The sequence below is a fragment of the Triticum aestivum genome, chromosome 7A (genome assembly GCF_018294505.1).
Source record: "Triticum aestivum cultivar Chinese Spring chromosome 7A, IWGSC CS RefSeq v2.1, whole genome shotgun sequence".
NCBI classification, from domain to species: Eukaryota; Viridiplantae; Streptophyta; class Magnoliopsida; order Poales; family Poaceae; genus Triticum; species Triticum aestivum.
The window spans coordinates 43,723,953-43,737,155 of NC_057812.1; positions in this window are offsets into that span (position 1 = coordinate 43,723,953).

Genomic DNA, 13,203 nt, shown 5'->3' on the forward strand with positions numbered 1-13,203 from the left:
CCTATGGCTTCAACCTCCTATCCCGAGGGCGGAGTACTTCTCATTAGGCCAGTTTAGCGAACTAAACTCTAGCGGCTTTGAGAGAGAAATTAGGCTCCCCGGCTAGTGACCACACACTCACGTCGAAAAAAGGAGTGATAAATAATAATAATGATAGAACTTTGCAACGACTAAGAAGAAGAACACTTATTATAAAACGGCTCAAATAAACCTAAGATCCCCCAAGTGACTTGGGTAGAAGAATGATTGCATGTACCGAAGTACTTATATCATATCTATGTTCAACCGAACTTTAAACGCGTCTTAACCGACCGTCGGCTTCTCCCTTTTCGGTTAAGGACCGAAAAGTGTTATGTACTCCATCAGTCGAGAATATCGACGGTGTTTCCAATAACCAGGCAATCAGGCCATAAGGCTGTAACAGACAAAGCGCGCTCAGGGAACTTATGCTATATTACTGCAAAGAGTAAGAAGCATCTTCGAAGAAAATAGTACCCCCACCGATACCTTTCTTCGGTGCTCATTGTTATTATGAGACTTGTGCGATAGATTTTTTGTACTCATGAGTTCCGTTGTGTGCCGACCATCATTGAACAACTATAAGAGCGCTAGCTTTCGGCTTCACCCAGTCTGAGGTCCGGCTCGGGCGACCCGATCGTGACAATCGCAGAGGTGCTCCCTTTACTCCCTAGCCGAACAATCGGGAACGTAGGGGTAAACACAGGAGCGAGGCAACCCAGCTTGCAAATCGCTTAAGTCAATGTGGTGCATATTGTGGCATAGTACACGAACAAGGAACGAAGCCGTACAAGTATAATCATATGCAAGTGGAAAAGCTTCATGAAGGAAGCCCCCGAATGAATTGGGTATTTGAATTTATGCGTCACAAACAAAGTTTGGACAAGGAAATTGTTTAGAAGCAACTTTTTTCCAAAAAAGTATAATGCTTGGTCAAACCGAACGCAAGTTAGAAATTAAAGCTTTGAGAATGAAAGCGACTTAGCTGGTTAATGTGTTCGGTATTGATGACGCGGTCCGAGCTTGATGCGGGGCAAGGTTCCATCCCTCAAGCCGGTCCCGAGGTGGCGGAGCGAAGAGCTTGACACGCCGAAGTGGTGACATAGCACGATCAATGCAGACCGGCAGAGTGACGCCAAAGTCCCCGGATCATTTTCCTGTGCACAAAAAATAGTGCAAAACGGAGATAATAGTAATAATGATAATTAGAAAAATCGTTGCATAATAAATAATTTATGCAAAGTGAGTAATAAAAGAAATATGGCCCGGCGCCGAAGTCAATGTCGATGCAGGGCGTCGGTGTGATGTGGTAAAGGCGTGGCAAAGCCTGAATCCGCAGGTCGGTCCGAGCTCCGAGTGCGGCGTTCGCCGGACTATGTACGGAAACTGACCGAACCACCATGCGACTGTCGTTAATGCGGCCACCATTTGATAGACCTGTGTACATATGACGGACAAACCAGAGTAATAATTCCTTGGGAAAAATGAACCCAAACAAGCAAAAAATACTGGGATTAATAGCACCTGGTTTATTTGTTGTAGCAATCCGAAGGAAGGCGATTCCTAAAATTGGGACCCGCTCCGCACACCCATTGCCTGATGGGCAATAAAACGACGGCATGGCAATGCTGGTAAAGGTTGACTCGCCGAGGCAAAGCCCTCGGCCCAGCTAACGTGACGGAGCTGGTCGGCTAGTGACGCCGAAGTGTCCGGAGTAGGTTGATGAAGAGATGACGAAGCCCCCGGTCCAGCCGAGATATCGAAGCCTCGACGTCAGCCGATGAGTCGAAGCAGGTCGGCGTGACGGACACCAGCTTGAAGAAGCAATAGTGCGGCCCTGTCGATGCAGGTCGTGACGTGGTTGAAGCCGGCTTGATGAAGCGACCGTGCGGCGATACCGGTATGCCCGCTCCGTGTAATCCGTGGGGCGGCGATGTTGATGATGATTTATCCTTCGCGATGCCGGACTCTTGTTCGGCTTGCCGAGATGATGATCGGAAGAAGTTGAGCTCGGCTAAAAGTGACGACGTGTCTAGCGCGGGTCGGCAGCCGTGGAGTAATATTGCCGGACTGATTTGACACCAGCATGATGTTGAAGATCATGTTCAAAAGATCTTAAAGTTAGTGGGATGTGTTCAGGAACGAAACACAATACCCCATACAAAACTTCCTTCAAAAGGGATGTCCGAAATCCAATTCATAAAAAAGACGAACTCGAGTCGGATTCGTTTTCGCGCAGAAAATAGATCCAAAAAGTGATGCACTAATCGGAAGGTTCCCGGAGTTTGGATGGTCAGATCGAGCTGAAATTTTGAGAGGTGGTAGATATAGGAATTCCGCAGCTGATCAACGGTTGGATCTTTCAAAGGACGTCCGAGCTAGAAGCTGGACACCACGCCCTAAACTCATCCAGATTCCCGTCCAGATTTGACAGGGCTCCGGTATATCATAGATTGCTAGAGATTCCTCCATCGGAACTCGGCGAAATTTTCCAGGGTTGTTGTAGACTCGATTCCGCACAATTCCACCGAAGCGATCGTTAAAGCGATGCTCGAGCAGGCGGTGGCGGCGGATACGCGTTCGCTGTTTGGAAAGACAGCACGGGCGCTTAAGGGCAATGTTGACGTTGAGCCCCTGAGCTCCATAGATGATTCCTCCGTGATCTTGATAGAGATCGGAGTTGATGTTTGATGAAGGCCCTCGTCCGAACATGGTGATCCGAACACGGGGCGAAATTCTTGGTCGAACCAAGGTGACCAGTCGAGCTGGTGACGAAGATGCCGAAGTCACAGTTGATCTGCAGGCGAGCCATCGATCCTTTTGTCGATCACACAGCGGAACTCTCAATAAAAGCACCAATGTCGGTGTCAAAACCGGCAGATCTCGGGTAGGGGGTCCCGAACTGTGCGTCTAGGCCGGATGGTAACAGGAGACTGGGGACACTTTGTTTTACCCAGGTTCGGGCCCTCTCGATGGAGGTAAAACCCTACTCCTGCTTGATTAATATTGAAGATATGGGTAGTACAAGAGTAGATCTACCACGAGATCAAGGAGGCTAAACCCTAGAAGCTAGCCTACGGTATGATTGTTGTATATGGAGTTGATTTATCGACTAGCCTGGCCTCGGTTTATATAATGCACCGGAGGCCTAGGATAACAAGAGTCCTAGCCGAATACGCCGGTGGGGAGAAGTCCTTGTCTTGATCGCCAAGTCTTGTGGAATCTTCCTTGTATGCGGTAGCCCTCCGAACTGGCCCATGAGTATACGGCCACGGGGTCATCGGCCCAATCTAATAGATCGGGAGACGACGTGGTGAGTACCCCCTAGTCCAAGACACCGTCATTGCTCCATGAAGTTTCAGGTCATTTCGAGAACGTTTGTTTCTGCACATAAATAACACCATGGTAATTCTGCTGAAAACAGCGTTAGTCCGGGTTAGTTCCATTCAAATCATGCAAGTTAGAGTCCAAAACAAGGGCAAAAGTGTTTGGAATAGTTGATACGACTGAGACATTTCAACTCCCCCAAGCTTAAACCTTTGCTTGTCCTCAAGCAATTCAGTTGACAAACTAAAAGTGATAAAGAAAAACTTTTACAAACTTTGTTTGCTCTTGTTGTTGTAAATATGTAAAGCCAGCATTCAAGTTTTCAGCAAAGTTATAACTAACCACATTCGCAATAACGCTTAGGTCTCAAGTTTACTCATATCAATGGCATAATCAACTAGCGAGCAATAATAATAAATCTCGGATGACAACACTTTCTCAAAACAATCATAATATGATATAACAAGGTGTATCTCACTAGCCCTTTCTGAGACTGCAAAACATAAATGCAGAGCACCTTTAAAGACCAAGGACTGACTAGACATTGTAATTCATGGTAAAAATGATCCAGTCAAGTCATACTCAATGTAAACTAACAGTAATGAATGCAAATGACAGTGGTGCTCTCCAACTGGTGCTTTTTAATAAGAGGATGATGACTCAGCATGAAAGTAAATAGATAGGCCCTTCATAGAGGGAAGCAGGGATTTGTAGAGGTGCCAGAGCTCGGTTTTGAAACAGAGGTGAATAATATTTTGAACGGTACACTTTCATTGTCAACATAACAACCAAGAGATGGCGATATGTTCCATGCTACACAAATTATAGGCGGTTCCCAAACAGAATGGTAAAGTTTATACTCCCCCTTCCACCAACAAGCATTAATCCATGGCTTGCTCGAAACAACGAGTGCCTCCAACTCACAAGAGTCCCAGGAGGAGTTTTGTTTGCAATTATTTTGATTTAGTTTGCATAAAGCATGGGACTGGGCATCCCGGTGACCAGCCATTTATCTCGTGAGTGAGGAGTGGAGTCCACTCCTCTTGAGAATAACCCGCCTAATATGGAAGATACTGACAGCCCTAGTTGATACATGCGCTATTTGAGCATACAAAACAGGATATTTATTTGAAGGTTTAGAGTTTGGCACATACAAATTTACTTGGAACGGCAGGTAGATACCGTATATAGGTAGGTATAGTGGACTCATGTGGAATAACTTTGGGGTTTAAGGGATTGGATGCACAAGCAGTATTCCCGCTTAGTATAGGTGAAGGCTAGCAAAAGACTGGGAAGCGACCAGCTAGAGAGCCACAACAGTCATGAACATGCATTAAAATTAATCAACATCGAATGCAAGCATGAGTACGATATAATCCACCATCAACATAAATATCGTGAAGGCTATGTTGATTTTGTTTCAACTACATGCGTGAACATGCGCCAAGTCAAGTCACTTAAATCATTCAGAGGAGGATACCACCCTATCATACCACATCATAACCATTTCAATAGCATGTTGGCACGCAAGGTAAACCATTATAACTCATAGCTAATCAAGCATGGCACAAGGAACTATGATCTCTAGTTGTCATTGCAAACATGTTTATTCATAATAGGCTGAATCAGGAACAATGAACTAATCATATTTACAAAAACAAAAGAGGTCGAGTTCATACCAGCTTTTCTCATCTCAGTCAGTCCATCATATATCGTCATAATTGCCTTTCACTTCACTACTAGGGAGAACCTTATACACAGAATCTTAGCAGCAGCGCGGCATAAAAACAGGCGTTGCTGCTAAGTAGTAGCAGCGCGGCTATGGAAAGCTCGCTACTGGTGCAAACTTAGCAGTAGCGCGTGACGCTTAAACCGCGCTGCTACAAAAATCCTTCGACAGTACACAACACCATAAGTTTACCAGTAGTGCGGCGCTAGGGAGCCCGCTGCTGCTAATGCCATAGTAGCAACGTGCTTTTTTGTCACCTCACTGCTACTAATTTTGAAATTGTGCACAGGGTTGGCCCGTTTAGCAGTAGCGCGTGACAGGAAAGCACGCTGTTGCTACGCTCTTAGCAGTAGCGCTCTTTCTCTCCCACGCTACTGCTAAGACGCAACACCCACCACCTTTTCCACCTCCCCCTCCCCATCTCCTCTCCTCCCTTTCCCCTACCTCCCACATCCTCCCTCTCTCACTCTTCTTCTTCCTCAATACTTCTCCCCCCATTACTCTCCCTCTTCTACCTACCTTTCTCTCTCTTCATTACTCCTAGATATAACTACACCACCTCCATTAATTCATCTCCTTTCTCTTTTTCCTCCCCCCTCCACTAGTTGAAGTTGTCTCCTCCCAAATTAGCTAGCTAGGTAGATGTAGCATTTAGTTAAGTGACCTATTTGCCCCCTAACTAGATCTTTCTTTGTCAAGAAGAGCTTTGTGCACTTTTGACCTCTCTACATCATCATCTCCACCGTGTGCTCGATCTCGAGATAGAGGTGTGATTAATATTTCATGCATTTGCAAAATGGAAATATGTTTATGCATGTGTGTGTGATATTTTTATGGAAATTGTGTGTGCGGCATGAGTTGGCGCCAAATTGTGCATTTGAGTTGCCTATGTTTTGCCTAAATGTCGATTTATTTCCGTTTCGGCGAATTCCGGGCAAACTCTAGATCTATATATGTCCTATTTTTAAGGAAGGTCATGCCGAATTTTTGTATGACTTTGATGAATGCATGCATTTTTATAATCAATTTGTTTATTATTACCGTGCAGAGTTGACGATGGTCAGTGGAACGATGGTGGACAGGTGGTTGTGGTCGGTGGTGCAGGACGTGAAGGAAAATAACCTGACAGAGGTTTTATGTCCGTGTCGAAAATGCAAAGGAATAGTTTGGCTTGACCCCCATGTCGATGGTCGTGTCGAAGCGCACCTACTCATGACTGGTTTCATGGATGGCTATACTCGGTGGATAACTGAAGATGAGGATGACAATGTTGAGGATGCCGACGGGGCAGGCAATGATGACACGGGGCAAGACGAAGAGATGATCGATAATGGCGGCAGGGAAGAGGCCGGACATGGCGGCGGAGAAGGGGCCGGACATGGTGGCCGAGAGAACGACATGGACTCCACGCAGCATAGTTCGTCGATACTAAGTTCAATCATGCGGGACCCTCATGTTCAAGCATTGCTTCGCAAGGAGATGAGTATTGAGAGAGCTGCTTCTAGAGAGGAGGCTAAGCTGGAGCAACTGGTGGTAGACTCGAACACTCCATTGTATGATGGTTGCAATCTTGAGGTGACCCGCTTGAGTTTCATGCTCCAACTGCTGAAGACGAAGGCTAAAAACAAATGGACCGACACTAGCCTCGATGAGCATCTCAAGTACCTAAAGGGTGTTCTTCCCGAGGGTAATCTATGTCCTATTAGTGTTGATGAGGCCAAGAAGATCGTGTGCCCTCTTGATCTGCCACACATTAGATACCATGCATGCATCAACGATTGCATAATTTATCGGAAGGAGCACGCGGAAAAAACAAGTTGTCCGGTGTGCAATGCTTCTCGATACAAGAAGGCCGGGAAGAAATGTCCCCAGAAAGTGGTATGGTACTTACCGATCACTCCCCATCTCTAGAGGTATTTTGTAGATCCCAAGGAAGCAAAGCTAATGCGCTGGCACGCGGAGAGGAAGAAGCCCGACGATGGAGATGATCCGAAGCTGAGACACGTCAAGAATGGAAGCCAGTGGAGAGCGTTGAACAGCTTCTATCAATATTTTGAATGTGATGCAAGGAACATCGTGCTCGGCGTGTGTACCGATGGCATGAATCCGTTTGGCAACCAGAGCACCAACCATAGCACATGGCCCGTGTTTGTATGGATGTACAACCTCCCCCCCATGGTTGTGCATGAAATTGAAGTACATTCACATGAGCATGCTTATTCAAGGGCCGAAACAACCAGGAAATAATATTAATTTGTATCTGGGGCTACTTTAGGAGGAGTTAGACACGTTATGGAAAACAGCGGACAAGACATGGGACGCCAGCAAAGGCGAGTATTTCAACATGAGAGCCACGCTGATCACGACAGTGCATGACTATCTTGGTTACGGATATGTGGTAGGCCAGGTGTGCCATGGATATTGCGGATCACGCGGTGCATGGATGATACGACGTCTCAGCAGCTAACATCAAGGAAAGATGGCGGGTCTGGGAAAATCGTGTACATGGGGCATCAAAGATGGCTCGAACAGGACGACCCGTGGAGAAACCATGGAGATCTATTCAATGGTCACGCTGAGCATCGAGGACCTCCACGTAAGCGGAGCAGTGCCGAAATCGATGAGCTGTTGAAAAACTGGAAGGAGTGCCCCGCGCCGGGAAAGACGATGAGAAAGGCACCGGAGCCGCTGCTGAAGGTATGGAAGACGAGGTCTGTGTTCTGGGACTTGGAGTACTGGCACAAACTCGATACACCTCATTGCCCTAATCAAATGCATATCTGTAAGAATGTCCTTGAGAGCTTTCTCGCAACATTGATGAACATGCCGGATAAGACCAAGGATGGGCCGAAGGCAAGAAAATACTTGCAAGATTTGAAAATCAGGGAAGATCTGCACATGCCGCCCCGTAAAATGTCAGACGAGACAGAGACGGAGACAGAGGCACGGGAGAAGAAGGGCAAGAAAATAAAGAATGAGGATTATTGCCCCCCTTCTTGCTTTACCTTCAGTCAGGCTGAGATCAATCAATTCTTTAAGTGCCTTACCGGAGTCAAAGTTAGTTCCGGTTACTGTGGCAAGATAAGTAGATATCTAGACACAGACAAGAAAAGGTTCAGCAGGATGGAGTCTCATGACTGTCATGTGATGATGACGAAGATATTACCTGTTGCCCTTAGAGGGATAATGGACAAGCACGTCCGTGACACGCTTATTAGTCTCTACAACTTTTTCGACGTCATCTCTCGAAAGTCGATCAGTGTGAAGCAGCTCCGAAGGCTACAGGAAGAGATTGTTGTGATACTGAATGAGCTTGAGATGTACTTCCCGCCCGCGTTCTTTGACGTGATGGTGCATTTGTGTGTCCATATTGTGGATGAGATAATAGACCTGGGGCCGTCATTCCTACACAACATGATGCCGTTTGAGAGGATGAATGGGATCATCAAAGGATTCGTTCGTAACATGTCTCGTCCGGATGGAAGCATCGTCCAGGGCTATTTTACACAAGAGTGCATCTCTTTCTATGAGAATTTTCTATATGGCGCAGACCAGCCGCCTGGTGTTAGTGTTGGTTTGGCCGTTAACAAGCACGATGGGAGGCTCGAAGGAGAAGGTCACTGCAACGGTCGCAGGGAACTGCACGTGGCATAGTCAGATCGACACAACGACTTTGACAGAGCAAACTTGGTATTGCTACAACACCTAGACGAGGTAGATCCTTTCCTGGCACTTCACAAAGAAATTATAGCAAAGAAGTATCGTGACCGGAGGGTATGCAAGACGGATGCCGAAGTTACTAGAGAGCACAACTCCACTTTCCTGCATTGGTTCAAAGAGCATATTATTGCTAATCCCCCGGAGGAGCGCTCTATGGACGGATTGCTCATATACGCCTTAGCACATGGCCCCTCGCCGAACCTCGTAACCTATCAGGCATATGATATCAACGGATACAGGTTCTACACGGAGGCCAAAGATATGGACAGTGATGAATATCAGAACTCAGGGGTGACGATGGAATGCATGACCGGCAGCGACAACGGCGCAACTGAATGATTTTATGGAAGGGTCGAGGAGATTTGGGAGCTTGACTACTATGGACTGCACAACACGACGATGTTCCATGTCAGATGGGCTAAGAATGTCGAAAGAGAAAGCCAGATTTTCACTACCATGACTATACCCGACGCCAAGAGCGCTACCGTGATCGCTATCGCAAAAAACGAGCCATGGGTACACGCTAAGCACGTGACACAATGCTTCTTCATAACCTACCCATGCAATCCCAGTCGTGTTGTCGTGAGGAAAGGCAAAATAAACATCATTGGAATGGATGGAGTCGCCAACGAGGAAGACTATGATCAGTATGGCAACCCAATGAGGGAAGATGACGATGATGATGAATTATACGTCAAAAGAAGAATCAATACTACATTACAAAAGAAAAATCGTACTCCATGGAAAAGGCAAAGTCACCATGAGGGGCTCAATTATTCTTCGACGAACAAGAAGGGAAAGAAGCTGACTCAAAAACGAAAATGTCAGCGCTAAGGAATCGGTCAAATGATGTAATATATATATATATATATATATATATATATATATATATATATGTGTGTGTGTGTGTGTGTGTGTGTGTGTGTGTGTGTGTGTGTGTGTGTGTTCCTATTTTGTATACACACTTAATTAGCCATTATTATGCATGGGTCCAATGATGTAATATATATATGTTCCTATTTTGTATACACACTTAGCCATTATTATGCAAGGGTCCAATGATGCAATATATATGTTCCTATTATGCTGAGGAAACGAATAAAGGGAAACTGGTTATAGCAGTAGCACTTTAGTGAAAAAGAGCTACAGCTAGTCAAAGTAGCAGTAGCGGTTTCTGCAGAAAATCGCTATAGCTGCTCGTAATAGTAGTAGCGCGTTTCGTGTAAACGCGCTACTGCTACGTCCACTTAACCCAAAATTCTCCCTCTCCCTGCTTCATCCCGCCTCTTTTCCCCCAAATCCCCACTCTCTCTTCCCCGGCCCCGTCGCACCGCCGCGCCCGCCCCCGACCCCGGCGCGCTCGCCCCCGACCCCGCCGCGCCCGAACCTGCCGCGCTCGCCCCCGACCCCGCCGCCCCCGACCCAGGCTCGCTCGCCCCCGGCACCGGCGCTCACCCCCGACCCGTCGGCCCTCGCCTCCCTCCTCTGCTTCCTCCCCTCCCAACCCCGGCCGTCGTCGGGCCTGCCTCCTCGCCCTGCACCCTCTGTAAACCACCCCCCCTCTCTCTCTCTCTGCTAGCTAGGGTTAATTTACTTAGGTTTTAGTTATGTTAATTAGGTTATCTATTTAGTTATGAATTTAGATAGGTTTCAAAATTTGCTGAATTTATATGCAAATTTGAACTGGACATGTGATATGTGGATATGTCATTTTTTGGACATGTCATGTTTTGGTAAATGATCCGAGTTGCCTATGTTAATTACGCCGGAATGTTGATTCATTTCCGTTCCGATGAATTTCAGGCGCTCGATATGTCCATTTTTTAGCAAAGGTCATGCCGAAATTGTCCTCGTGCCTTATCATCCAAAGTAAGTCAGTTTCGAACAACCCTTTCATACATTTCAATCATTTCTTCTCTCTCTATGGGGAATAATTTGAGGTGTCTTTTCCCCGCAGCAACGGGCGCGCCGTCCTTATCGTTCTTTATCCGCAAGTCTCCCACGCCGTGTATTTTGACCCTTCCAGAGACTACGAGAAAAAAGACTACACCCACATAATGAATATTCTAGATGATGCTCTCCAAGGCTTCAGCTTTAGAGGTGGCCACATGCAGATCAGGAAACAAAGGAACAAGAAGATGGGTTTCGCGCATAAAACTACTCCTGCATCCAAGTCCCAAAACCAAGCAAGAAGTATGGATTCTACATCCTCCATCTCATGATTCAGTTCAACACGGATCACCAAAAGCTTCGCATGAGAAGCAGAAATGATGATCATATCCACAAGTGGCTAGAATCTCATGGAGAAGCGGATTATAAACTTAGAGATGACTTCTTTCGCATCCAAAGTGATATTGCGACATCATCATGAAAGAAGTCGTCGATGAGAAGGGGATGTTCCACCACGGCCCTATATCGCGAGCTGACGTCCGAACTCGCATAGGCATGCAACATCTAGACCTCACGCCGTTCAAGAAGATAGGGTCCATCCTCGATGATATGGAAGGATGGAACTTCTAGTGATTTATGATGCCGATGATGATGATATGTGTCGGTTGAACTTGTATACTATTTGTAGCGATGAAACTTTGTGATGTCCACGATCCCTGCCGAACTTGCGTAACGCTACTTTGTTAGTTTGCGTATGATGACCTGCGTACCTCTAGTTAATTAATTTGCGTACTATATGTTGCATCTAGTTGCTAACCCTTTATTTTTTGGTGTTCTCTAGTATATTTTGTTGCATATATATGATTGTACATTGTCTTCATGAACATGCATCTCTAACAGGTACCTAGTTTCTTGATGGCGAGATGGAACAACTATGTCGTGTACAAAGGGAAGGTTCCGGGGGCGTACAACGAGTGGCATGATTACATTTGTGGTCTCGCAGGCATTTGTATGTGTATCATGATGACATTTGTATGTGCTAAAGATTCTTCTATAAAGCCTGTTCAAATACAAAACAAATATACCGAAAAAAACAAAAAACTACTAAAATTAGCAGTAGCGAGTGGAGAAAAGTTAGCAGCAGCGCGGTTGTAGCAGTAGCGCGCACAGGGGAAGCGCGCTATAGCTATTAGCAGCAGCGAAGTTCCTTTAAGAGCGCTGCCGCAACATTTGTGTAGCAATAGCGCGGGTGGACCAGCGCTACTGCTATACGTTAGCTGTAGCGCCTTATTAGTAGCGCTGGCCCCCGCGCTACTAAAAGGCTGAAAACCCGCGCTGCTGCTAGGCTTTTCCCTAGTAGTGTTTGCACGACCGAATAGTGTGAATAATAATAATAGTGCACGTGCATTGGACTAAGCTGGAATCTACAAGCATTCAATAAACAGGGGAAGACAAGGCAATATCGGCTCTTTTGTCAGATCAACAATAATGCATAAAAGAGCCACTTCAACAATTTAATCATGGTCTTCTCCTATCGACCCCCAAAGAAAAGAAAAGAAATAAAACTATTTACATGGGAGAGCTCCCAACAAGTAAAAGAAGAACAAGAAATATTTTTGGGTTTTCTTTTTAATTACTACTACAAGCATGGAAATTAAAACTAGCTAAAAGCTATAACTATTTTTTTTGTTTTTCTTAAGGTTTATTAAACACACAAGAAGAAAGCATAAAAAGGAAAATAAACTAGCATGGATGACACAAATGAAAAGGTATGAGCACCGACATCTAGCAATGAGTGTGTGAACATAAATGTAATGTCGGTGGGAAATACATACTCCCTCAAGCTTAGGCTTTTGTCCTAAGTTGGTCTATGGCCACGACTGGCATGGCAGATATTCATAATAGTAGTTGGGATCGTACTGTGAAGAACAAGAAGACTCCGATTGCCACTGGTTGGCAATCATCTCTGGATCCCACTGGTAATTAGACTGTCGTGAAGGATCAACTTGTGGTTCCGGCTCTGGCTCCATGGCTGGTGCAGGGTTCCGGTAGGCGTGAATAGCCTCTAATGGAACAAGGTACTGGCCTGCAGATAAATCAAACAAAGAAGGAGCAGGTAGGGTAATAGTCTCAGGATGATGTTTATCAAAGAACAATTTGTATTTAAGCTCTCCTTCCCTATTCTTAACAATGAAACCATGTGCCACCATACTCTTATAATCTAAATAAACACGAGGCAGCACTTTTTCTTCCTTCTCGTAATGCCTAATAGGTACGTTAAAATGTGCAGCTAGGCGTGAAGCATAGATGCCTCCAAAGATGGGGCCCTTTGTACGGTTCAGACTTAACCGTTTAGCAATAATGCCACCCATACTAACAGAGTTATCACCGAATAAACCATGGAGCAAAATAATAATATCAGGGATATAAGGTTTCCACAGTTTCCGTGACCAATTAAACAACGACTAGCAAATAGTGCAAAATAGCGTAAGACAGGAAAATGTATGCTAGTGATTCCT